The sequence below is a fragment of the Rattus norvegicus genome, chromosome 2 (assembly GCF_021556685.1).
Source record: "Rattus norvegicus strain SHRSP/BbbUtx chromosome 2, alternate assembly SHRSP_T2T, whole genome shotgun sequence".
NCBI classification, from domain to species: Eukaryota; Metazoa; Chordata; class Mammalia; order Rodentia; family Muridae; genus Rattus; species Rattus norvegicus.
The window spans coordinates 316,773-344,674 of NC_141535.1; the positions used below are offsets into that span (position 1 = coordinate 316,773).

Sequence of the window (27,902 nt, forward strand, 5' to 3'; positions counted from 1 at the left end):
CGTGGGTAGCCCAGGAGTACTTGGGACAGCCCAGACCAGATCCGGCCAACAGTCTCACCTTCCCAGGCTGGCTGCTCTACCAAACTACAGCAGTCTTAGGAAACCTAATGAGAACCAGTTGTAGTAGCCGCTGGCATACATTCTCAGAGTCGCTGATTGGTCAGTGGCTGAGAGCTGTAGCCAATCAGCGCGGTTTTGGGGTCCGCATTGCGGACCAAAGGTCCGAGTGGGCATCTGCAGGCACAGTGGCCTGCAGAGACTCGAGGTGTGGAGGGCAGAGCCAGGGAGGAATGAGCATGTCTTGGGACCCCACAGCCAGGCGCCATCACCGCCTATCGCTGCTCCTGGTGCTCGTGCTGCTGTCACGAGCCGGGGCTCTGCGTCCTGTGGAGCTCTTTCCTTACGGGGACTTGTGGGGAGATCTGCTGCCACAGGAGGGCGACTTTGAAAGCTCCCCGGCTGTGAAGCTAGCAGTACCTCTATGCTTCTACGGTGTCCAGTTCAGCAACCTCTATGTAAGTTCAGCTCCCAGAGGTGCGTGGCTTGGTGTGGGGTTGTAGTTTCTTCCCAGGGTGTGGAGCAACTAACCTCAACGTTTAACTGTCATCGCCGCTGGGGACCGGGCTTAGCGGTGGCGCTGCAGCTTCTTGATCCCTACTGTGGAGGAATAAGGATCATTTCAAGGGAGAGTTGGAACCGTCCCCCTCTACTTCAACTTCCCAGGCAGGAAGATGAAGTTGAGGCTGCTAGTGCGGTTTGTGTTTAGGGGCGGTGGGAGGCTGTGCACGCAGGCATAGCAATCTAATTAAGGACACGACGCCCAAGGTGTGCAGTGGTGGAGAAAGATGAGCAGGTTCAAGAGTGGCCGCACCTGTGGGTCGCAGTGCACTTGAGCACTGTCGCCAAAGTTGAGTTTGTTACCCTGAATGTGTCTCAACCTGCAAAGAGGAGGGAGTCTTCTTGACCCGAGTAGAACTCAGACCTTAGGTGCATTCGACTGGTGGTTGCCCACCACCACTTTGAGCGACCACGGTTTTGCCCTTTAAAAATATTTATGTGGGGCGGGATTCACGTGCCACCTCATGCAGAGCAGAGAACAACCAGTTTTTTTTTTTGTTTTTGTTTTTGTTTTTGTTTTTTTTTTTATCCCACCGTCTGTCGGGTCCTAAAACTCAAGTCATCAGGTTTGACAGCAGAGTGCCCTTACCTGCTGAACTGTTTCACCGCCCTGTGGTCTTATTGTAGGTGGGCACCAATGGCATCATCTCCACCCAGGACTTACCCAGGGAGACTTAATATGTCATTGATGATTTACCTACTGACTTCCCAGCCATTGCCCCATTCCTGGCTGACATCCACTCTAGTCACAGCAGTGGCTGGATCCTGTATGGAGGACACCTCCTGGGCTGTGCTGAGTCTGGCTGCTTGCTACCTGTGCACAGGCTTCCCGCTGACCGGGTCCAGCTTCCCCACTACCCACTTCTTCCTGGCCACCTGGGAGCAAGTGGGCGCCTAGGAGGAGGACAAGCTTGGGGCTGCATGGTCTGGAGAGGTAAGCGAGGGGTACCCTGCTGAATAAACAGAAGGGTTGGGCTTGAACAGGAAACTAAGACATTGGCTAAGAGGCATTCCCTTGATTCTGCTCCTCAACACTATGAAAATCGCTTAGTAAAATGAGGGACTAAGGTGCAGATACCAAAGACTCTGAGGGAACTTAAGGCACTTTACAGGTTTTTTTTTTCTTTTTTCTGGAATCACCTATAAGTACACAAATATTTCTAATGATATATTCATCAAAAAGTTAAAAATTTGGGAAATTTATAAAGGAACAACTTTTTTTTTTTTTTTTGTATGAGTTGGGTGTGGTGTCACTCACCTACAATCCCTGCAGAATCAGAGAGGCAAACAGATCTCTGTGAGTTCTAGGCGAGCCTGGTCTACAAAGTGAGTTCCAGGACAAAATACAGAGAAACCCTGTCTGGAGAAACCAAAAATAACCCTTAGGTTCGTGTGTACATTTCTAGTTATTTCTTTACTATTGTTGCCGTTGACAACAGTGGGTCCACAGAGCCCATATTATTGTTTCACTTGCTAGTTCTGCTGTTTAGTATGCTCTGGTCAGTGTATTTCTGTAACATTTATTACAACCGTATAAAATCTCACCCTTCCTTGTGGTCATTAATGTTGCTCCCGTGACGTTTTTACTATAATCAATAGTATAAAACGCGTTATAAGGTTTTTATTTTATTCGTGTGTGTGTGTGTGTGTGTGTGTGTGTGTGTGTGTGTGTGTGTGTTTGTCTTTCTCTGTGTCTGCTTGTTGGTAGGGCCAGAAGAGGGCTTGGGCCCCCTGAAGCTGGGGTTGTTACATACAGGCAGTTGTGAACTGCTTGACTGACAATGGATACAGAGATTTGAGCTAGCATGCTGAAAGGACTACTAGGTGCTAAGCCACCTCTTCAAAGCCAACACTTTTTAAAGTGTCAAAACACTACACAGCCTTAGCTGACATCACAGGAGAGTGAGCAAGCATGCCATGAACTTCTTAGTAAGTTCCTTGTAGCTTTCTCCACATTGCCTTTGTAACAGTTTACATACTTCTGTCTGCAGGAGCCTGCTTTGCAGTCTCCCTGGAGAAAACACCAACTCTGCTCTGGCTTTGGTCTTGGCAACATGTGAAGCGGGTATGGGTGGGTGAGGGTAAATGGCCTCATTCCTCCTGTAGGTAGAGACAGAGTCCTCTTGTGAAATTCCACCTGGGTGTAAAATGCCATAGACCTGGAGCAAATCTGTGTTTGCTTTAACTCCCCTAGTGCCTCTGAGCTACAGAAGTGATGTCTTCCCTAAGAGCTTGCCCGTTGTTCCTGTGTTTGTTCTGTGAACTTAAAGGAAGAGACATGTTTTCCTAAAACCTGCACCAGCAGAGATGGAGAAATTGTTTTAAGTTTCAGTTTCTTTTTTCTTTTTTTTTTTTTTTTTTTTTTTTTTTTTTTTTTTTTTCCGGAGCAAGCAATTTCTCCAGGATAGAAGGCAGAGCATGTATCAGCCTGTGTGCTGGAGTTTAATGTACTAGGGGCATGGCAGGCACAGTGTCTTTCAGAAGAGCAGGGTTCTGGGATCTGATGCAGGAGCACTCAAGGGTAGAGACATTGTCCCCTCTGAGGACTGCAATTGGTTCCTGGAAGTAGGCAGCCTTGAACAATTTGAAGTGGGGAGTCTGACGTTTATGTTGTTCCTTTTGTTTTGCTTTTGATCCCTCCCACCCCCCATGCATCTCAGGTTGGCCTCTAACCTCATAATGGAGGATGATCTTGAATCTCTGATCCTTTTGACCTGACTGACCTGTGCTGAGATAGTGGGTGTGCAGCATCACACCCTACCCATTTGATGGGAACTGAACCGAGAGTGCAGGCTGACCAGGCACTCTACTAGCTGAGCCACAGTCTTTCTGGTGACCTTAGTTAGTAAGGGTCGAAGGGCAAACTACTTAGACAACTGTTAAATAGTCTGTTTGTTCACACCATCAGACTTCTCTTTAAATTTTTAAAATTGTGTTTATGCACATGGGTCATATGCCTACACACGGTTGCATGCAGTGCCCATGGAATACCCTGGACCCGAGTACCTGCAGTTGTGAGCTGTCATGTGAGTGCTGGGAAATGAACATGGGTCCTCTGGAAGAAGAGCCAATGATCTCAACCAGGGAGCCATCCCTCTGCCCCCCTCTCCTTACCTTCTTGCAGGAGTGTTTTATACTGTCTTCTCGACACAGTCCCACAGGATAAGTACTGTAATAACTATTTATATCACAGAAGAGAAAATAATTTCCAAATCTGCCTTAAGTGAGGCAAAGTCACCTTAGAAGACATACTTTTCCCCTTTCTTACACTTTTCATGCAAGATCCATTTTCTGTACACGAATCATATGAGTAGTTACAGTAAAAATCGCTGTGCTTTTTCTGAAGACATCTAATAAATAAGGTTAGTGTTTTAGTGTTCATTGTGGCTTTGGTGCTGGGACAGTTCTTGGAGCCATATTCAGAGGAAGTGTGAACTGGAGTGAAGTTGCTGTGAAGGATGCTTCTGATGATAACCTCACGATGAAATTACTGTTCTGCTGCTCCCAAGGAAAATTCAGCTGAATTAGCTAGCCACTTGCAACAGAAAAACAAACAAACAAACAAACAAAAATTAGAGCAAGAAGCATTTGCACTGAGGCTCCGGGGTCTTGAGGCTGCGGTGGGTCCCAAGTGTTTTAGTGTTTATTTGACATGAAGGTTACAGCCCCAGAGAGATGAGTTTACTACTTAGGATTCTCATTTCAGTAGCAACATTTCATTAGAAACAGTCTTTGACAGTTTCCTTTTGGTGTCCATGCATGCGGTACCTGTGTCTCTGTGTGTGCCTGCGCATGTGTGAGCATGTGCAGGCACACACAGACATTCATGCATGGCTCACAATTGTGTGGAGATGCATGTGTGTGCAGACTAGAGAAGAACTTTGAGGGTCATTCCTTAGGCACTATCCACCTTTCAAAAATTATTTATTTGTTCTGCCTACGTGTGCATGCTTTGACACTGCGGTAGTCACAGCACAACTTCAGAGTCAGCTCTCTGCTAATCCCCCTTGATGGGGTCTAGGAATTGAGCTCTGGTCATCAGGCTTCTGAGGTAAGTGCCTTTAACCTGCTGAGCACTCTATCCAGCTCCCTTTCAAATCATTTCCAGGCACACCTCCCCCTGACCCAGTACTCAGCAGCTAAGCCAGGATTGATTGCTGGGTGAGAGGCTCTCGGAGTTGCCTTCCTTCTTATGGGACTACACATCTGGGACTGACAGACACCATGACTGTTTTTGTTCAGTGTGTATTCATTCTAGGGATCAAACTCAGGTGCTTATGCTTGAATAGCCACTCCTCACACTGAACCATATTCCCAGCTCTTCCTTCAATTTTGCAGTTCTGGGACTTGAAGACAAGTCCTCATGAAGGTTAGCTAAGTAAGTCCTTCATGAATGAGCAACACCCATAGGCACAGTAATTCTTTCATTACACCTTCCAGGTACTTGTGAAGTCAGGAACAAGGCAGAAAACACTTGCAGCAGTGGTCTTGGAAGATACAAGCCCTCGGTCTTCATTTTCTAAGCTGTAGATTGACATGGTAGTGCTGACTTTTTAGGGTTGTCATGAGAATTAACCAAGGCCATGTGTTGTTCCTGCCATGTAACTATCTTGTGCTAGAACTCCTTTATGTAAGGACTTGGTTGCTTTATTTCATTTTATTCTCTCTCTGTGTGTGCATGTATGTGTACGTATATGTTTACATGCTACATGTGAATATGTATGTCTATGTATGGTGTGTGTGTATGTAAATAATCTATGTTTATGCTGTATATGAAATTGTGTGTCTGCATGTTCATGATGTGTATGTATGTCTGTATTTGCGCATCATGTGTGTGTTTGTATGTGTTTGTGTGTGATGTGTGTGTCTGTGTATGGTATGTGTGTATGATGTGTGTATGTGCATGATGTGTGTGCTTGTGTGTGTCTGTATGGTGTGTTTATATGCATATGGTGTGTGCATGTTGTGTGTGAGTATGTGGTGTTTGTATGGTATGTGAATACTGCATTGAGGCCACTTGTGTGTGCATGATATTTATGTGGGGTGTGTGTATGGTATGTGTGTAGGACATATATGGTATGTGTTTTTGTATGATTTATGTGTGCACGTAGCAGGGTGCACATGCAGAGATTGGGAGGAGATCCTCCCATTACCAGTTCTCTCCTTTTACATGGGTTCCTGAAACTGAACTCGGATTTCAAGGCAAGGGATTTATTTACCTTTCGAGACTTCTCTGGACCTCTTTATAAGTACTTTTTAAATGGAGGGTTTTCCAAATTACTGTTTTGGGTTTTTCCCCCTTTGCTTTTCTTATCTTTTTGTAGGGGAATTTGGTGGGGAAAATTCTGTAGCTTTCTTGTTTTTTAACTTTTCCAAACATCCATATTGTTCTTCATATATTGCCATAGGCTGAATGGGCTTCAGGACTTGTTCCATTCGATGAGGTTTTGAGCACAAGATGTGTTTTCAATTACTCCTGTGGAAGGCTCTTCTGAATACTTTGAAGACCCTGGGATTGAACTCTTGCTTTGATAGATTTTATTTTATTTTTGAGGTAGATTTTGGCACATACCAATCTCCTTTGCCTGGAAGATTCTGTGATCTCTACATAGTTTTCTTACATCTGTTATAGTAATATTAATATTAGTCACTGGAAATGATATCAGAGGAATAATATCTTTACAGTGTGAAATATTTCTGTTCTCTTCATTCCCTCCTTTAATATGACTATATTAAAAGGAAGTTTTTGTTGTTTTCTCCCCTGTTATTTGCCTCTTTTAGTGGGGATGAGGAAATTAAAAACTCGCCATCTGAAGTGAGTGCTTCGCCAAAAGGTGACACAGAAAAGACATAGAGCAAATAAGGCACTACATGTGCAGATCTCCAGGTTAAAAGTCAGGATCTCCCATCACAGCCTCCTCAATTCTCCCCAGACCTCCTCCCCACTGCCTTCTGATCTCCACATGCAGACATCCCTTTTTTTTTTTTAATTGAGTATTTCTTATATACATTTCGAGTGTTATTCCCTTTCCTGGTTTCCCCCTCCCCCCTCCCCTTCCTTATGGGTGTTCCCCTCCCAACCCTCCCCCCATTGCCGCCCTCCCCCCATAGACTAGTTCACTGGGGGTTCAGTCTTAGCAGGACCCAGGGCTTCCCCTTCCACTGGTGCTCTTACTAGGATATTCATTGCTACCTATGTGGTCAGAGTCCAGGGTCAGTCCATGTATAGTCTTTAGGTAGTGGCTTAGTCCCTGGAAGCTCTGGTTGCTTGACATTGTTGTACTTTTGGGGTCTCGAGCCCCTTCAAGCTCTTCCAGTTCTTTCTCTGATTCCTTCAAGAGGGGACCTATTCTCAATTTAGTGGTTTGCTGCTGGCATTCGCCTCTGTATTTGCTGTATTCTGGCTGCGTCTCTCAGGAGCGATCTACATCCGGCTCCTGTCGGTCTGCACTTCTTTGCTTCATCCATCTTGTCTAATTGGGTGGCTGTATATGTATGGGCCACATGTGGGGCAGGATCTAAATGGGTGTTCCTTAAGTCTCTGTTTTAATCTTTGCCTCTCCCTTCCCTGCCAAGGGTATTCTTTTTCCTCATTTAAAGAAGGAGTGAAGCATTCACATTTTGATCATCCGTCTTGAGTTTCGTTTGTTCTAGGGATCTAGGGTAATTCAAGCATTTGGGCTAATAGCCACTTATCAATGAGTGCATACAATGTATGTCTTTCTGTGATTGGGTTAGCTCACTCAGGATGATATTTTCCAGTTCCAACCATTTGTCTACGAATTTCATAAACTCGTTGTTTTTGATAGCTGAGTAATATTCCATTGTGTAGATGTACCACATTTTCTGTATCCATTCCTCTGTTGAAGGGCATCTGGGTTCTTTCCATTTTCTGGCTATTATAAATAAGGCTGCGATGAACATAGTGGAGCACGTGTCTCTTTTATATGTTGAGGCATCTTTTGGGTATATGCCCAAGAGAGGTATAGCTGGATCCTCAGGCAGTTCAATGTCCAATTTTCTGAGGAACCTCCAGACTGATTTCCAGAATGGTTTTACCAGTCTGCAATCCCACCAACAATGGAGGAGTGTTCCTCTTTCTCCACATCCTCGCCAGCATCTGCTGTCACCTGAGTTTTTGATCTTAGCCATTCTCACTGGTGTGAGGTGAAATCTCAGGGTTGTTTTGATTTGCATTTCCCTTATGACTAAAGATGTTGAACATTTCTTTAGGTGTTTCTCAGCCATTCGGCATTCCTCAGCTGTGAATTATTTGTTTAGCTCTGAACCCCATTTTTTAATAGGGTTATTTGTTTCCCTGCGGTCTAACTTCTTGAGTTCTTTGTATATTTTGGATATAAGGCCTCTATCTGTTGTAGGATTGGTAAAGATCTTTTCCCAATCTGTTGGTTGCCGTTTTGTCCTAACCACAGTGTCCTTTGCCTTACAGAAGCTTTGCAGTTTTATGAGATCCCATTTGTCGATTCTTGATCTTAGAGCATAAGCCATTGGTGTTTTGTTCAGGAAATTTTTTCCAGTGCCCATGTGTTCCAGATGTTTCCCTAGTTTTTCTTCTATTAGTTTGAGTGTGTCTGGTTTGATGTGGAGGTCCTTGATCCACTTGGACTTAAGCTTTGTACAGGGTGATAAGCATGGATCGATCTGCATTCTTCTACATGTTGCCCTCCAGTTGAACCAGCACCATTTGCTGAAAATGCTATCTTTTTTCCATTGGATGGTTTTGGCTCCTTTGTCAAAAATCAAGTGACCATAGGTGTGTGGGTTCATTTCTGGGTCTTCAATTCTATTCCATTGGTCTATCTGTCTGTCCCTGTACCAATACCATGCAGTTTTTATCACTATTGCTCTGTAATACTGCTTGAGTTCAGGGATAGTGATTCCCCCTGAAGTCCTTTTATTGTTGAGGATAGCTTTAGCTATCCTGACATCCCTTATCATATAGAATTTCTCTATATTTAGAGCCTTGGTTCTCCCTTATCTTGTGAAGTTGATTGTCGCCACCATACCAGGAGCTTCCACAGTTGGTTATTTAAGGATGAGATTATTAGTTCGGCTTTTTATCTCCTACTTGAACTTTGTTGTGACTGAAATAAAGCTTTGGCAGCCTCTGGCCCTACCCTGACTGATGATGGATGACGCATGTTCTTCATGTTCCTGAGTTGGAAACTTAGAGGTTTTGACCTTTCTGGGGAGGGTCAAGCCCCGCAGATGACATACTTGAGGACTACAGCTGCAACAAATGTAGAATGTGGGGACTGAATTCATGAACTTTTTTTTGAAAAACAAGGAAGGTAAGCAGACTCTTCCATTTAGATAATACAGAGGAGCTACAGAGTTTTTTTTCTTGAAACCATATTAATATCTGCATTTCTTTGTCTTATTACCCAAACCTCAAAGCTGTACTTTAGCATTACGTGTCAGAAAGGTAAAAGTAACATTTGAGATGTTCTAGAACAAGGCAGAAAAAAACACAAGGACACATTCGTTCCTTGTATTCAGTTTTGAGGTTCTTGCTGTGTCAGTTTTTCTTGTTTAGCAAAATGAAGAGGTAATGATACCAATAAGTGATTTCTTTTTCTTCTTGTCAACAACCTTCTTTATAAAGCGAGTATTCGTAAGAGAAATGTCTCCCCAGCTCCCTATTAAATTGTAAAGCATATTTGATCTAGTGAGAGAAGCCAACTACAGAGTCTAAGACAGTGGAGCATCCCTTAACTAATCCTTTGGTGGAAGATGGTGGTAATGGCAGAAAAGGTCCCTTTGAAACTCAGTAAATGAAATATCAGGGAGTAATTGCACAGTCACCCTGGTGTTAATTCAGACTCCAACTCTCATCTACGTCTGCTTTGGCTCCCACAGTGTTTATCTTCATTCATTGGCTGCCACTGTGATGCTACCCTACCCCACTCTGATGTCCTGGACACTCTCCTTTTTCTGTGGCCTCTGCCACCATGCCTGTCCCCAGTCACTCTCCTAAAATTCCAGTCCAGGCTGTTTCTCTCTCCTATAATTCAGGCTCTTGGGGCATAGTTTTTTGGCTCTGTCCTGACTGCAGCATCAAACATAATGTGGTTTAGTGGGTAGCCAACCCCGATGAATTAATATTCAGATGGGTTAGTGAGTGGAGGCCAAAGCCAAACCAGACAACCAACAGGAGCCAAATACATACTGGAAAACCAACATAGTGGGTGCTGAAGGATGGAAGGGGTTCCGCAGGGAATCACAGGAGGCAGTGCTTGCTGGTAAGGATTTTCTTGGGGCAGGGAAATATGGACACAGCATCAAAGCACTTAGTAGGAGTGGGGACCCTTAAACACTGTGTAGAGGGCTTAGTGGAGCTGAGCCTGGGAAGGGAGATTGGGTCAGAGCAGGTGTCCTGGAATGGCTTGTTTGGTAGAGTTCAGATGACTGTCTATTGCAGGGGATGAGCTGTTGGGTCTGGCTGGCTTCCACCATTAATCATTGCCTGACCTTAAGCAAGCCCTTGGGTCTCTTTCTTCATCTGCAATGTGACAAGATAACTCGGGTTGTAAAGAGATTGAAAAGGAAAGGGAGTTTGGCTGTGAAATCAGTAAGGATGCCTTTTGATCAGCTGCTTCCTTACTGAGTGTTGCCTGCAGTAGGCAATGGGTGGATTCATAGATGGATGGATGCATGTCTTGCTGGATGCACGGATGTTGGATTCATGGATGGATGGATGGATGCATTGCTGACTGGCTGGATGCATGCTGCATGGATGCATAGATGGATGGATAGATGCATGCTGGATGGATGCATAGATGGATGGATGGATGCATGCATAGATGGATGGATGCATAGATGGATGGATGGATGCATGGCTTGCTGAATGCATGCTGGATGGATGCAAAGATGGATGGATGTATGGATGTTGGATGCATGGATGGATAGATGGATACATGGCTTGCTGGATGCATGGGTGGGTGTATGCATGGATGCTAATATGATATATGGATGTGAAAGCCGTTCAGACACAAAATAAAAACTGAGGGTATAGGAATGAGCAAGTCAATTTTGGTCCTTGTCCAGAACTCTCAAAGAGTTTGGACTGGAGAAGTTTACAACCTTACCACTTTTAAATACACTGTTATAATGTTATTTGTTGAGAATTTCATACATTGATACAGTATATTTCAGTATATCCACTTGAATAATCCCTTGAATACAGAGAAGCCTACTCATGAGTGAGGGGCCACTCACTAGGGACCATACCCCTAAAGAAAACCCTCCCCTAGCAGTTCTCAAGTGACAGAATCTTCTCAGCTGCAGGCAGGGGCTTCAGTGCCCTACCACATCCGTGCGGGAATGTTGACTGGTTTGCTCTTCTGCTGGACACCAACTGCACTGAGTTTGTAAGTTCAACGACCATATCATGAGAACATGTCATTGTTTTGATCCAACTCCTTCCGACCTTTGGCTCTTAAACTCTTTCCAACTCTTTGGCTCTTTTCTTTCCAATATTCCCTGAGCCTTGAGGTAACTTGATACGGTGGGAGCTTCTGTGGCTGAGCTCTCCACAGAGAGTTCATTCTCAATACTCGGACTAGTTACGAATGTGTATTAACTACCATCCACTGTATAAAGATGCTCCCCCAATGACCACCGAGAGCTGTGTTAATCTTTGAGCTTGTAACTGGTATAGTTTGATACTATATATCCATTTAAGAAAATAGTAGTTATGGTTCACTCCCACGGCTTATGAGCCTCTCTGCCATGGTTTCCTGACCAGATTTACAATGCCAGGCAAAAGTTTCCTCTTGTAGTGCAGACCTTGAATCCACCCAGAAAATGATTGGTGATCCTCAATGCATTCCTGCCATTTATGGAGCACCCAGGAGTACATCTTGCCAGGGCTTTTGTTATGTAGCCCTGAGTAGTCACAGTGGAGTGAGAATAGTCTGCATAGCATCTTCTAGCATCATAATGCATCATCTAGCAGGGGTGGAAGCTTCCTGCTAAGTACTGTGCAGGCAGGTCTGTGTGATGTCTTCAAGTTCTTTGACCTACTTGTGTGGTGTCATCAGCTATAGGATCTTACCATCACATTCTGATGGGTAGCCCTGAGCAATGAGAATTGACAACTCTGGTATCATCTCTGTGACATCCTCGACCAACAACTTGAGAGCAAGGTGTCCTACATCTAGCTCTGGACTTTTTGAGAACTTGTAGCCAATGGAAGGAGAATTACCCACCTTGTAACATTCATTGTAAGTTGGCAAGTAGCTTTTCATATGGCTTTTGTATTTTAATGTTCATGGACGTTTTACCTACTTGTATGTCTGTGTGAGGCAGTCAGAAGTCCTGCAACTGAAGTTACAAGCAGGGGTGAGTTACCATGGGCGAGTAGGTGCTGGGAATTGAACCCAGGACCTCTGGAAGAGCAGCTTGTGCCCTTAACTGTCCGTCTCTCTGGCCCTTCATATGGCTTTTTCAAATATCCTTGGTGTTAGTTAGTGCTTCTTCATCCTCTTCCCTGCAATCCTAAAGATTTTAAACCAGTGTTTCATTTATGCATTATGTAACTATTGATCTACATTGGTAGAAAAGATTAAAAAAAACACATGGTTTACAAAATTATATTTGTAATTTGAAGACGGAATTCTAAAGGCGATTATGTTCAAAACGAACATGGGGAAATCCTAAAAAGGATCTGGTCTCCGCCCCCTTGTTGGAACACCTTACCTGTGTTCTGATTTTCTTCTTTTGTTTATTTCTTTGTTTATGGGTGTCTGCAATTCCTTTTTGTCCACAGCTGAACACTTTCCAGGCCGTTCTGGCATCCGATGAATGTGATTCCTATGCCCTCTTTCTCTATCCTCCCAATGGTCTTCAGTTTTTGGAACTCACCCCAAAGAATCCTACAGTGTCCAGCCGCAGCTTCCTGCTAAGGTGGGATTCTGCCAAGGGGAAGCAGATGATGTGAAGAGAAAAGCCCTGTATTTCAGCCTGACTAACAGTGAGCAGTCGGTGAAGAATCTCTACCAGTGAGTAATGTGGAGTGTGTGACTGTGCTATGCACTGGAAGGACATTTAGGAGGGACACTATCTCTAGTGGCCAGAAACCATTTGATAATAACCTCTGGTGGCTTCTAAGAAAGGCGCTGGTTGAAAACCAAGAGCTAAGCTGGACCTCTGGAGCTTCAGGCTGTCCAATATTTAAAAGATTCTTTCTTTTTCCTGCACTATCTGTCAGGCATAGAAACCAGAACCAGCAGTGATTATATGTTTTTGCAGAACTACTGGGGCTTGCTGTGAAAAACATTGTTCTTGGGGCTACATAAAAATATCCAGTCATAACTAACTGCCTCAGTGGGCGCTTTTCAGGTTAATGATTTCTGGAGAGGAGGCATCATGATTCAGTCTTTCAAACAGGTATTGTTAATGATTAAATTATGAGTAGTATAATGGGGCGGAGGTAGATGAGGCTTTTATTCGTCTCAGGTTTCTTTTGGCACCATCACCAGAAATCATGCTGACTGGTTTACCCACAGCGTTGCCAGAGACAAATCCATTTCTTAGTCTCCCCAGTGGGTTATTCTGCTAGTGCTGCAATAGGTTATTCCGCAGGTGTCTGTCCAGTTGGCGCTCCTAAGAGACTATTGACTTCAGGTGGGCTCTTTTGTCTTTGTATTTTGCAATACTAGCTTAGCCCACAGTAGTTATGTTGTGGCTTCCCATAGTTGCTTCTCAGTCAAACTAGATCATGGGCAGATAGAGTGAAAGAGGAAAAATTTGCCGATCACTTTATCTGCAGAGCATTGTGATAAAACCCTTGCAGATATTATCTTAATTAAAACTTTCTCAACTTATAGGTGGTAAGTATAACTATCTTCCCAGTTTTACCAATAGTCTTACCGAAATTATGAAAGGTGCTTATGTCAGAAGTAAATGGCCGAGCCATAGTCAATACATCTCTGAAGTATGGATACAGGGGTGATCTCTTATGCAGAGTAGATAGGGTGTTTCTTACTTGGATTTCACGTTACCTGGTTGTTTGTATTTTGGTTCATTTTATCAGTCACTCCGGTTACACTCACTCTGCCCCTCTCCTGCAATTTTGATATTTCTGGAAAGCATCAAAGGAGGCAATGAAGAACCAGAGTGAATGGATGATAGTGTCTTGTGTGTGGTGTGTGTGTGTTTGTGTGTGTGTGTGCAAGCGCGCTTGCACGTGCGTGCATGTGCATGCATGTGTGTGTGAGCAGGTGTATGAAGGCCTTTATGGCTCTAGTAGGGAAACACAACTTTCTCCTCACATGCTTTTTGCACACACACACACACAGGCACAGACACACAGGCACACACATGCACACGCACGGCTTCTTATGGCTATGCAGGTACCAATTCTCATTCTAATACTCTGTGATTCTTGGTCCTTCCCAGATGCTGTTGGTGTCCAGGTGCTCTGCCTTTAAAAATCATATTATTTCAAGCACTCAGCCCTATTTCCAAGGGCTCTACATACAAGTGTCCCCTCCTGTTCTGTGATCCGTACTGAGTCTTGGTTTCCATCTCACCTGCTCTGTAGTGTAGACTCTAGAACAGACTTAGCAGTTGGCCTCTATCCTTTCTCCTCTAACCTCTTACCTTCTAGCTTAAAGACTCTTTCTGCCCAGGTTGTACCTAGAGCCCCTTGGAAGGAGGGCTGAGTGCTTGAAATACTACAATTTTTAAGACACAGGCGTGCGCCAGAAAGGAGCAGCGTGAGACATGACCAGAGTGATTGACAGATTTGGTGTGCCTCACCCTTAATAAAATGAGACAAACTACAGACAATGGAATAACATAAAATGCAAGTCAGAATTATCCTACCACTACTCTGAGTGACAACTCTGCTACCTCCCCTTTCAGCGTGGGCTTTGCCTCCCATTCAGTGTTTCCATACTTAACACTGTCTCTTAGGCTTCTTTTCCTGTCAGTATCATTGTCTTAAGGGTTGAAACATTGCATCACACATGCCCAGAGGACAACATTTGTAAACTAAAGTAGCTCAGGATCATGGTCCTAGCTCCCTCTGGATGCTTTGCTGTGCCCCTCCAAGGAGAAGAACATTTTCCTAGTCCTGGAATCTCTTCCTCCAACAGAGGTCATACATTATTCATGTTTGCAGGCCTCTTCTGAAACGTATGCATATTCAGGTAGGGAAGAGAGTAGTTCCTGGGAAGGGATTAGTCACAGGCAGGCCAGCATGTCTGTTCTGTTTTGTGATACAGTTTTTCTTTCTAGAAGACAAATTCAATCTGTGAGCATTCATAAACGACCTCAGTGTGGAGGGTAAATTAACTGTTTAGATTCCCACCAGGCGATGTGGCAAAAGCCAGGATATTGATTTATGTCTCATTAGAAGGCATTTATTTTGCTCCACTCTTGCATGTTTTGTATTTTCTTATTCTTTGAAGCTTTGAAGCTGTCCACTTCCAAACTCAAGAGGTTTCCCAGCTGCAATACCCTGCTGTGGGATGGGCTGGGGCTCCAGGGTCTCTTCTTACTGATTGGTTTCAGTTTTTAAAATTACATTACTGTGTGGGAGTTGGGGATTGGAGGCAGCTGGTGGGGAGGTGTCTGGGTCGGAATCCAGTTTGTCAGAGTTTGTGCTCTCCCCCACCACGTGGATTCTGGTTATAGCTCTAAGCTCTTGTAGGTAAGTGGCTTTCCCTGCTAAGTCATTTTTTCAGCCTGGAGTTTTGTCTTCTGTGGTGTGTTTTATTTGCAACCCTAATTTCTATATGCACCAACTGAGGGCAAGAGTTGAAGCTCTGCTGGAAGAACATTGCCTTGAGGACACAAAGACCAGAGTTTTGACCTTGGTGCCACACAAACAGGGTTTAGTATCACACCTGGTATCCCAGTGTTTGGGAGGTGCAGGCAGGAGGAATAGAAGCTCAAGGTTATCATCAGCTACATGAGAGTGTGTCTCAAAAAATGAAAAGAAACCTTAGCAACTGAATATAACAAATCACAGAAGGGACGAACACTGACCTGATTGGGGAGGAGAGGGTTTATTTGGTTTACTGTCCTGGGTCACACAGTGCATTAGGGGAGCCAAGGCAGGAACTAAAGCAAGACAGGAACCTAGAAAGAGGCAGGAACTGGAGCAGAAGCCATGGAGGAACATTATTATTGGCTTGGTTCCTCTGTCTTACTCAGCCTGATTTCTTACACAACCAGAGATGGTACCCTAGGGTGGTATCACCCATAGTGAACTGCTCTTCCTCCCACCAATCATTAACCAAGAAGACGCCCCTCCCCCAGACTTGCCTTCAGGCCTGTGTGATTGAGGCAATCTCTTCTCAGGTCTGCATCAGGGTAGCAGAATCCAGCCTGTACAGCAGAGTATCATGAATACACTTGGGTACAGGTAGTGGCTAGTGGACAGTGCACAAAATGAAAGAGAGATAGAGAACTGAAGAAAACCTCAACTCTCTTCATTATTGCAGTAGAAACCTAGACTAGAATGATGAATACTTGCCCCAGTGAACAAAGATCTCGTTATATGATTCAGTGAATGTTAATAACTCGTTTTAGCCATTCCCTCTTATTCTTGATTGTTGACTTTTGAGGAAATTACATAGTCTGGAATAATTTGAGCTTTGGTATTTCGTGCAAACACAGGATTGATATCATTGGCTAGGTCCCGTTTTCCAGAGTCATTTTTTTTCTCCATCTTTATTAAATTGGGTATTTTTTATTTACATTTCAATTGTTATTCCCTTTCCTGGTTTCTAGGCCAACATCCCCCTAACACCTTTCCCCTCCCACTCTATATGTGTGTTCCCCTCCCCATCCTCCCCCCATTACCGCCCTCCCCACAACAATCACGATCACTGGAGGTTCAGTCTTGGCAGGATGAAGGGCTTCCCCTTCCACTGGTGCCCTTACTAGGCTATTCATTGTTACCTATGCGGTTGGAGCCCAGGGCCAGTCTTTGAGTAGTGACTTAGTCACCTGAAGCTCTGTTTGGTTGGTATTGTTGTTCATATGGGGTTTCAAGCCCCTCCAAGCTCTTTCAGTCCTTTCTCTGATTCCTTCAATGGAGGTCCCATTCTCGGTTCAGTGGTTTGCTGCTGGCCTTCACCTATGCATTTGCCATATTCTGGCTGTGTCTCTCAGGAGAGATCTACATCTAGTTCCTGTCAGCCTGCACTTCTTTGTTTCATCCATCTTATCTAGTTTGGTGGGTGTATATATATGGGCCACATGTGGGGCAGGCTCTGAATGGGCATTCCTTCATCCTTCCAGAGCCTTCCTAACCCGAGCTTTCTCTTAGGGTTAGGAGTCATGTTACACATGGCTGTCCTCTTCACAGCAAGTGTACCATTGACACTGAGATAGTAGGTGACTGAGCTGGCAAGAGTAGTGCCACATCCCAGCAGAAGATCTTAAGTTTCAGGATAGCTGGGACTATCTGGTGAGACTCCTCTAAGAAAAGAGATTCTTGGGAACTAACAGGGTTTCATGGTCTACTCTACAGAGAAAATGAAGATCTGTTCCCAAATACTGAGCCTCATTTTGATTAATACATTTGTATCTTACCTGTGTTGAACTTTTCCTCAAAAATTGTTTTAGACTTGGTCATTAAAAAGTACTGATAGATCTATCATCCCCTGTCATTAATATATTAGTCCATGTGAATCAGAGTACACAGAGATGTTTGGAAGACAAAGTTTCGTGTTAGCATGAAATTCTTGCCGGGGCTTTGCCAACTTTTGGCTGTATGATCTGAAGATTAGCTAACCTCTCAAAACCAACTTTTTCCTCACTAAGAACTAGCACAGCTACCACCCCTATCTTGCAGAGCACAGTGAAGACTGATAAGCACTGGTGTAGGCTCGGCTTGTAGAAATCAGTACTATTTAAGTGTTTTAGGAATTTTAAGCTTAAGTAAGCTTGAGTCTGATTTAAGTTTTCATTCACGTCAAGAAAGCATAAAATATTCTTGCATTCCATGTTTGCTCTCAAGACAGCCAGGTTTTTGACAGAATATTTGATTTGGGCTTCTGGAGCAGACATATAACCTGATGGCTTAGTGTTCCATACACAATGCCAGACAAAAGGCAGCTTATAACAAAGTTCCTGTACGGTATTTATCTCAGTTACTTAGAAGCTTTGCTTCTGTTTGGCATAGCATGGAAAGTTTGACTTTGATCGTTAAAGTCTTTTGATTTCAATATGAATTCTGAAGGAGGATGAATGGACTGGTTACAATCCACTCTTTCCTCTGTTCTTAGACTAAGCAACCTGGGGATTCTTGGGGCGTGGGCTTTTCACATCAGCAGCAGGCTGGCCCTGGACAATGTCAGGCCAGCTACGGTCAGAGGTGACCATTCCACTGCCTGCTCCTCAGCGCTGGAGCACTCCTTCAACCCAGCTGCAGCCCTGGAGATCTGTACTGAGGACAGTTGCAATTATCACAAGGAGAATGGAGAGGATGTAGAATACCCACCAATTGAACCGGGGAAGGCCCTAGAAGACCACAGCAGAATCGATGTATTGATGTGTCTTTCAAATCAAAGGCTAATTCGAGCTTTGTGGATGTTGGCACCACGTCTCCAGATTCTGATCACGCTTCTCCTTTGCCACACCCAGCACCTGGTAACTGGGCATCCTACCGGGAAACAGAATCGGCTTCTCCGGTCCGTCAAATCAAACAGGGGCCACCTGTGGGACAGGTAGAGGTCCTGGATTTCAAGGACCCAGCATTGCTTTTGGATCCAATGGGCACCAGAACCCCAGCTCCTCCACAGGCAGATGCAGCTTTCCTAACTCCAGGCAGGAAAGACCTTGGGAACAGAAACACCAGGTTCTATCCAGAGGCATGGCCAGTGCTTTCACAGCCAGATGTTCCTGTCGCTCCTTTGGAAGGAGAAATCCTTCCTAATTACCCCGATTCTGGTACATGCCACCCCTGAGTGGAGGGAGGTATGTGGTAGGACTGCATGACCACGTGAGTTCTAAAGCTCAAGGCAAGTGCATTGAAAAACTGGGCATTTGAGGTTTTGTTTAAAGAAAATATAGCAGAGTTGACAAACTAGATATGGTCATTCACCTGGGCCCATCCCTGTACCGGGCAGGCTGGAACAGGCTGGGGCAGGCTAGGGCAGGCAAGGGCAGGCTGAGACAGAAAGATTGTGTAGGTTCAAGAGTAGCCTGGGCCATATAGAGAATTCTAGGCCAGCCTGAATTATACAGCCAGCTCTCCTCCCAAGTGTAATAAAAATTTCAGTTTGCAAGTTCAGAGAAGGTGAGCCATGTCGAGGCTTCATAGGCATTGCAGGATGGAGGGTACAGCCATTTAGCTTTGTCTGTGGTAGTTAGCTGTGCAGGCTTAGGGAAACATGCTGAAGAGCCTTAGGGAGAGAACATGGTATAGACACCTGTGTCTGCTATTAGTTCTGGTTCTTGTCCCCATAGCTGTGGCCTTCACCTCCCCTGAACCACCTTAACCTGGTTCTGTGACTCACTAGCACTAAAGGTAGCAGGAAGAAGGCAGGGGAATGCCCAGAGGGAACAACTTTTCATCCACCCTGATGGACTGGGAAACTGGTCCTAGATTCATCCTCCCCCACACCTATCTCCCGCTCTCCCTGCTCAATGATCTCTGCCAGGAGGACATTTCAGAAGTCACACCTCTCTCCACAGCATTTCAACTTCACAGTTTTTCTGTCCGTTTATTGACCAAAACATTAGCCTAGCAAAGAGGACCTTCTGGTTCTGCTGGGACATTTTCTGCAGGTTCAGGAGTTGTTTAGAGATATAGTTCAGGAGGGAAGAAAACACTTTGTGTTTAACAGAGTATAGAGTAATAGTTAGGGTAGGACCGTTGTTGTCAAGTTTGAATCTTGGCCATGCTAAGGCAACTTATTTCACCCTCAGGTCTCTGATTTTCATTTACAAACGTATTGCCAGGATTTGTTGTTAGTATATGTTATGTTTTGAGTGCCTGCATTAGTCTGTTCCTCAGAAGACAGTTAAGAGCATCATTACTAATCTTTAGAGGATTTAAAACATAGCAAACTGGAGGATGGGGGTTGGGGAGTGAACAGCTGGGCTGGAAAACAGAGAAACTGAAAACAGAAAGTGTCATTAAAAAGCTTTTGCCTCCTGTCTCCTTTTCTGCTTGATGAAGTTTGATGAGTATTTGTTTTTGTTAAAGCCAAAGGCATGGATTTCTTTTAAACGTTAGAACTTTCAAATTCTTCTAACAATCTCCTAAAATATTCAGTGTGAGTTCTTTCTATCTAAAGAGATTTAAAGGTACGAATCAAAAGTTTCCTCAAAGGGATTTTGTGTTACAGATGTGTTTTTGAGTGGCCTTTTGTTGGGGGTTGTATTTTCCTGGCCCAGGAAGAGCACACAGTTGTTGGAAAGTGGGTGTATGTACAGTTGTCTGAAACCTGAGGAGCGGGCTATGGCCCAGCACAAAACTGTAAACTGTTCTAAAACCTTCAGAGAGTTTTCTTTTGCAATCGGTCATGGTTCTTGAAGCGTGAACTTTGTAGATGATAATGTGTCACAGTGTCAAAGGTTGTGCGTGGCTGTTTAAGAGCTCAGAAAGGCCTGAAATGGAACCAGTCACTGGGAACTGAGGGTAACAGCATAACCCAGAGGGACATGATCTGTGGTGTTTAATCAGCTGCCAAATGTAGTCAGTGCTGACATCTAAATGCTAGAATGTTTATGAAAAAGACATTCAGGGGGAGATTTTCCAACTGGAAGCTTTTAAGTCTTAGAGGAGAAAAATACTTTTAAATTTTATTTAAAAAAATATTTATGTGTGTTCATGTGTACAAGTTCATGTGTGGGAAAGCCTAGCCCTTAAGAAAGAATGTTTGGTGAGCTGTGTGAAGCATAGAAACATGTAATTGTTATTATTTATGTTCAGAGGAAACACTGCTGTCCCAGAGGTTTATCCAGCAGCTGTGGGCTTACTCTGGGCAGCTGTTGACATGGGGCTGAGACCTTCTAGTACCAGCTCAAGGTACGAAATGCGCAGCTTCTGGTCGTGGATGGACTTGAGTTCCCCCGCAGCTCTGTTGTGTAGTTTGAAGACAGATGCTGTTTGAACCTTATTTTCTGAATAGAGAGCACCCTTCTCAGTAAGTTTTAACTTCCCCTTTAAGCATATAGGATTTGGTTTCCTGAGTCAGGGAATTAGGATTTTGTTAAAGGCTCAGAAAATTTCTCTTCTTTTTAGTATTGTTTTCATTAGTGTGTGTGTGTGTGTGTGTGTGTGTGTGTGTGTGTTTGTGTGTGTGTCTGTGCATGCCTGCCTGCCTGCCTGCCTATGCATATGTATATGTGTTGTATCCGCCCCATAGGAATAGGAATAGGAGAGGTGCTCTGAAGTGGCCCCAGGGCAGCTTATGCAGCATAATGGTATAGACAGGTTCCATGCTGCCACCCTGAGCAGTGTTTCTTTGTCCTGAGAGCTGGCTGCAGCCCTGCTCATATTGGGAGCTTTCAATTCCAGGCTGCAGTAGGTTTTTGGTTGTCAGAGCAGAGAGTATCTGCATTCTCACCGCCAGGGAGTAGGACTCCATTTGCAGAGAGAGAGATTCATGGGGAAAGACTGCAGCGCACTTGTTAGTCTCAGTAGATTGAGCAGCTGTGAACTTTCCCTTCACTAAGGCCATCCCTAACTCAAGCCTCGGGAACTGTTCCCTACAGCTTTTACTCTGGACTGAGCTCACCCTCCCTGTTGCCTGCCCTGATCCTCAGCTTCTACCTGGTTCCAGGCAACTACACAAACAGACCAGTTCTTTTAGTCTGGGGCAGGGATTTTGTTGCAGCTTTCAACCTGGAGTAGCAAGCGCTGCTGAGGTGCTGGGGTCCTTGCAGCTGGGAGAACTGAAGTAGAGGAGGAAGGTGCGGCCCAAGGTCGCAAGCTCTGGGCCAGGGTGTGGTGGTCTCACAGGTGGCCATTTCTGAGCACCATCTCCACTGCTGTTTCTCACCCCCTGGCTTCTGATACTCGCAGGCCGCTTCTGACATTCCCATAGCGACGCAGGATGGGGAGGGTTCTGTGGGCAACAAGTAGACACACCACCCAATCCGGATCAGGCGACCCAAGGGTGTCTGTTAGCCCCGCCTCTGCCCTCTCCCGCATGTCCCACCCCCAGACTGCTGCCAAGCTGTTCAAGTGGTTCTAGCTGTTGGTGGGGTCCTGCAGCTGTGATAGGCTCCTCCTCTCCGGCCCCTCCTCCCCAACCACCTCTCAGGCCCTCCTTGGATAGCTGTCCTCCTCTGGGGCCCTGCACTTGCTCCCAGCCATGGTGGCTAGGCTCACTGCTCTCCTCCTTTACCTCGTTTTCTCCTTGGCCATCCTGGTCCAGACAGGTAAGGTGAGTGAGGGCTGGGGCACCGGGGCACCCCACCCTGGTGCCTGGGGGTCGCTCTGTGCATGAGCGACTTTGTCTCTACCTGGCTGCCTGAGGTATGGCGTCAGGGTAGGAATAGGGAGACCTGGCTGCTCTGGGCCTAGGGGTAGGGTCTAAGATTTTCTGGAACTGAACCAACTCTGAATTGAAGATGAGGGATGGGACCTTCTTAGGGCTGGTATGAAAACACTAGGATGTTAAAATCCTAGCCATGTATTAGTGATAACAGCTGTCCCCAGTAGTGTACCTTGGGAAAAACCTTGGAAAAAGCAGTCATTTTGAAAATTGACCTTGAGGACACCTGCAGCAAAAGCATCTGGAGAGCTTCCCAGGAGACTCTCTGGCCACTTTCATCAGGAACTCGGAGGGTTAGTAGAGAGACAAAGGGAAATTAGGGTGGGGGCGACTTGTACCTCTTAACAGCATCCTGCGTGCTTTTGGTGTCTGTTCCTACACTTCTAGAGACTCTGGTCATATTTTGTGGAGGAGGTGGACACAGAAACTGTGCTGAATCAAGGGAACACGTTGCTTTCACCTTGTGAAATTCAATTTGTAGACCAGGCCTAAGTGGCTTTTGCAGTTCTCTGGTGGAACTTTTGGGATCACTTAAGTATACAATCATATCGTCTGCAAATCGTGATATTTTGACTTCTTCCTTTCCAATCTGTATCCCTTTGATCTCCTTTTGTTGTCTGATTGCTCTGGAACTATATTGAACTCTCAAGAACTATATTGAATATGTAGGGAGAGAGTAGGCAGCCTTGTCTAGTCCCCGATTTTAGTGGGATTGCTTCAAGTTGCTCTCCGTTTAGTTTAATACTAGCTACTGGTTTGCTGTATATGGCTTTTACTATCTTTAGGTATGGGCCTTGAATTCCTGTTCTTTCCAGGAACTTTACCACGAAGGGGTGTTGTATTTTGTCAAAGTCTTTCTCAGCCTCTACTGAAATGATCATGTGGTTTTTATCTTTCAGTTTGTTTATATAGTGGATTACGTCGATGGATTTCCGTGTGTTAAACCATCCCTGCATCCCTGGGATGAAGCCTACTTGATGATGATGGGTGATTGTTTTGATATGCTCCTGGATTCGGTTTGCAAGAATTTTATTGAGTATTTTCTGTTGATATTCATAAGGGAAATTGGTCTGAAGTTCTCTTTCTTTGTTGGGTCTTTGTATGGTTTAGGAATAAGAGTAATTGTGGCTTCATAGAAGGAATTCGGTAGTGCTCCACCTATTTCAATTTCATGGAATAGTTTGGATAGTATTGGTATGAGGTCTTCTATGAAGGTCTGATAGAATTCTGCACTGAACCAATCTGGACATGGGCTCTTTTTGGTTGGGAGACTTGTAATGACTGCTTCAGATTCAATGCAATCCCCATCAAAACTCCAAGCCAATTCTTCATAGAGTTAGACAGAACAACTTGCAAATTCGTCCGGAATAACAAAAAAGCCCAGGGTAGCTAAAACTATCCTCAACAATAAAAAGACTTCCGGGGAAATCAATATCCCTGAACTCAAGCAGTGTTACAGAGCAATAGTGATAAAAACTGTATGGTATTGGTGTAGAGACAGACAGATAGACCAGTGGAATAGAATTGAAGACCCAGAAATGAACCCACACAGCTATGGTCACTTAAGTTTTGACAAAGGAGCCAAGCAAAAAGGATAGCATTTTCAGAAAATGGTGCTGGTTCAAATGGAGGTAAGCATGTAGAAGAATGCAGATCTGTCCATTCTTATCAACCTGTACAAAGCTTAAGTCCAAGTGGATCAAGGACCGCCACATCAAACCAGATCCACTCCAACTTATAGAAGAAGAAGTGCGGAAAAACCTCGAACACATAGGCACTGGAGAAAATTTCCTGAACAAAACACCAATAGCTTATGCTCTAAGATCAAGAATCAACAAATGGGATCTCATAAATCTGCAAAGCTTCTATAAGGCAAAGAACACAGTTGTAAGGACAAAATGGCAACCAACAGATTGGGAAAAGATCTTTACTAATCCTACAACCAATAGAGGGCTTATATCCAAAATATACAAAGAACTCATGAAATTAGACTGCAGGGAGACAAATAACCATATTAAAAAATAGGGCTCAGACCTAAACAAAGAATTCACAACTGAGGAATGCCGAATGAGTGAGAAACACCTAAAGAAACGTTCAACATCTTTAGTCATAAGGGAAATGAAATCAAAACAACCCTGAGATTCCACCTCACACCAGTGACTGGCTAAGATCAAAAACTCAGGTGACAGCAGATGCTGGCGAGAATGTGGAGAAAGAGGAACACTCCTCCATTGTCGGTGGGATTGCAGACTGGTACAACCATTCTGGAAATCAGTCTGGAGGTTCCTCATAAAATTAGACATTGAACTACCTGTGGACCCAGCTCTACCTCTCTTGGGCAGATACCCAAAAGATACCCTAACATATAACAAAGACACTTGCTCCACTCTGTTTAAAGCAGCCTTATTTATAATAGCGAGAAGCTGGAAAGAACCCAGATGCCCTTCAACAGAGGAATGGATACAATAAAAGTGGTACATCTACACAATGGAATATTACTCAGCTATCAAAAACAATGACTTTATGAAATTCATAGGCAAATGGATGGAACTGGAAAATATGAACCTGAGTGAGGTAAGCCAATCACAGAAAAACACACATGGTATACACTCATTGATAAGTGGACATTAGCCCAAATGCTTGAATGACCCTAGATGCACAGAACACAAGAAACCCAAGAAGGATGACCAAAATACGAATGCATCATTCCTTCTTAAAAGGGGAATAAGAATACCCTTGGGAGGGAATAGGGAGGCAAAATTTAGAACAGAGGCAGAAGGAACACCCATTCAGAGCCTGCCCCACATGTGGCCCATACATATACAGCCACCAAACTAGATAAGATGGATGAAGCAAAGAAGTGCAAGCTGACAGGAACCGAATGTAGATCTCTGCTGAGAGACAAACCCAGAATACAGCAAATGCATAGGCGAATGCCAGCAGCAAACCACTGAACTGAGAATGGAATCCCCATTGAAGGAATCTTAGAAAAGACTTAAAAAGCTTGAAGGGGCTTGAGATCCCATATGAACAACAATGCCAACCAACCAGAGCTTCCAGGGACTAAGCCAGTACCCAAAGAGTGTACATGGACTGACCCTGTGCTCCAACTGCATAGGTAGCACCAGTGGAAGGGGAAGCCCTTGGTCCTGACAAGGCTGAATCCCCAGTGAATGTGATTGTTGGGGGGAAGGTCATAATGGGGGAAGGATGGGCAGGGGAACACCCATAAAGAAGTGAGGGGGAGGGGTTAGGGGGATTTTGTCCTGGAAACTGGGAAAGGGAATAACAATTGAAATGTAAATAAGAAATACCCAAGTTAATAAAGATGGAGAAAAAGAAGCAAACTAATCAAAACAGTGTAAAATACATGAAATTGTATTTGTAAGTGTATTGGTATTTTAAAGTTATTTTTGTGGCAGGGAGCTGTACCTGCTGTTTATTGGAATGTCTTTTCTTGGTTGTAGGATGAGCACCTGGCTGCCTTGTTCCAGAAGCTGGAGGAACCTGTTTGTTCTGTTAAGCAGGAAGATGGGACACAGCAATATTTAGGGGAATTGCTATCTATATTAATGGTTAGAGATGTTGAGTGCTTTTTACTGGTTTTGTGCCCAATTTTATCATGAACTTTTTAAGATTAAGAAAAAAATGTTTTAATCTTCAACTACTTATAGCCTGACTTATTTGCTTTTCTGTTGCTATAATGAAATACCATGACCAAGTCAGTTTATGGAAGAGTTTATTTTGGTTGGGCTTCTATGAGACCATCATGGCAGGGCACTGAGAGATCACATGTTAAACCCCAAATATGAAGCAGAGAGAGTGAACAGGAATTGGGGCTAGTCAATATATACTAGCCTCAGAGCTAGCCCCTAGCAAGGTATAGCCTGTAAAGTCACCACCAGGGTTCAGACATTTGAGCCTTTGGGAGATATTCTCATTCAAACCACCACATTTCCCTCCCAGGCTCCAAAGGCCATTGTTATAATACAAAGTATATTTAATCCTACTTCAGAAGTCCCCATGGTCTCCCACAGTCTCGATAAAACCCTGTGAATTTGAAAAGTGAATTAATTTCAACATACAATGGAAAAGATATATATTACTATTTCCTAAAAGGAGGAATGGGGGCATAGTCAGAAAACGCTGGACCAAGCAAGACTGATAAGGCAGCATGTAAACATCAAGTCCCCTAGGTCAGACTTCCCACCTGTGGGTCATGGCCCATTTACAGTGGCTCCCTAAGTCCATCTGTAAACATATATTTACATTATGATTCATGACAGTAGCAAAATTACAGTTATGAAGTAGCAACAAAGATAATTTTATGGTTGGGGTTCACCACAGCACAAGGAATTGTATTGAAGGGTAACAGCATTAGGAAGGTTGAGATCCAGGGCTCTAGCTTAATATCTGATATCAGAGGCTTATATGGCACCATCCCTCCATCTTTCTGCTTGTAAAATGTATCTCTTCCAGGCTGGTTCTATCCCATGTAAGCAACTCTCCCTGGCAGAAATCACAGCTTTGGCGCTTCCAACATGTTGGAGTCTGAAGAAGTATCCCAGGCTTCACTTCATCTCTCAGGGTCTTCATGCAGGAATTCAGGATTAGGGTTGGCCCTGAGGTCCTTTGGGGTGCATGCTTGTGTTTTCCTAGAGAAAGATCTGTTTTTTCTTGCTTGTGAAAGGGTACATTCATAGCAGAGAATATTTTTAGATTTGTCAAAGAAGGTCAGGAAAGGGCCATAATTGTCAGTCTAGAAAGGGTATCACCGAGTTACTCCTTTGTGTTGGTTGCCTCTTCTACCAGCTCTATCTACTCTTCCTGGGTCTAGAATGAATGAGTAGTTTGCCGTGTGGGTTGGTGAAGATATCTGGAAATTTTAATTTTTATATACTTTTAGCTATGAACTCCCTGTCTGAAGACTTATCTGCTGTGGTGATTTGAATAGGAATGACCACCATAGGCTCATATGCTTAAATCCTTGTCGTATAAGGAGTGGCATTATTAGGAGGTGGGGCCTTGTTGGAGTATGTGTGGCCATGTTGGAGGAAGTGGGTCACTGGGAAAGTGGGCTGTGAGGTCTTTATATTCAAGCTATGACCAGTGTCGACACAGTCTCCTGCTCCTGCCTTCAGATGAAGATGTAGAACTCTCAGCTCCTTCTCCAGCAGGATGCCTCCCTAAATGCTGCTGTGCTTCCGGCCATGGTGATAATGGACTAAATTCCTGAGAGTGTAAGCCAGCCCAATGTCAGTTTTCCTTATCCAAGTTGACTCAGTAACAGTGTCTCTTCACAGCAATAAAACTGTAAGACACGTATTCACCTCCTTTTGTTTGCCCAGTGAGATTGTTCCATCTGTTTCTGGCCCCCAATTATTTATTTATTTAATTAACTTTATTTTCCTTTTTTTTTTACACCAAATAATTTCTTTCTGAGTTTTCGTTTACCCAATCTAGATTTATTCCTTTCTGATCATTTTAGCACTTGTCTTTCTTTATTGAGTATTACTACCCAAATTTTTCTTAATTTTGAGTCTTCTTGATGGTCATAGTTGTGTATGTTTGCCCCCAATTGACAGCAAATTGCTGTCAATATGTATGTCAGTGTCATTTTTTTTTAACCCGTGCAGTTGACAGATACATATTTGTCATTTAAGATCTCTTCATATATCACTGTGCTTGATTGCCTGGTTGTCTTCATACTGGTTTAGATGATTTCACCTTGTTTCTCTGGGTCTATGGCTAATTAATTAATTAATTAATCAATTAACATGAGTACACTGTAGC

At 44.1% G+C, this 27,902-nt stretch overlaps 2 pseudogenes across 1 annotated transcript; both read left to right on the plus strand.

The window, feature by feature from the left end:
- The window catches only part of LOC148006609 (uncharacterized), a 2,902,548-nt pseudogene that overhangs the window by 267,497 nt on the left and 2,607,149 nt on the right, over window positions 1-27,902 (plus strand).
- On the plus strand, window positions 243-18,737 carry Nid2-ps3 (nidogen 2, pseudogene 3; annotated as a pseudogene). The gene is made up of 4 exons (XR_015672927.1): window positions 243-515; window positions 1,246-1,552; window positions 12,410-12,641; window positions 17,886-18,737. The product of XR_015672927.1 is annotated as a nidogen 2, pseudogene 3, transcript variant X2 (transcript).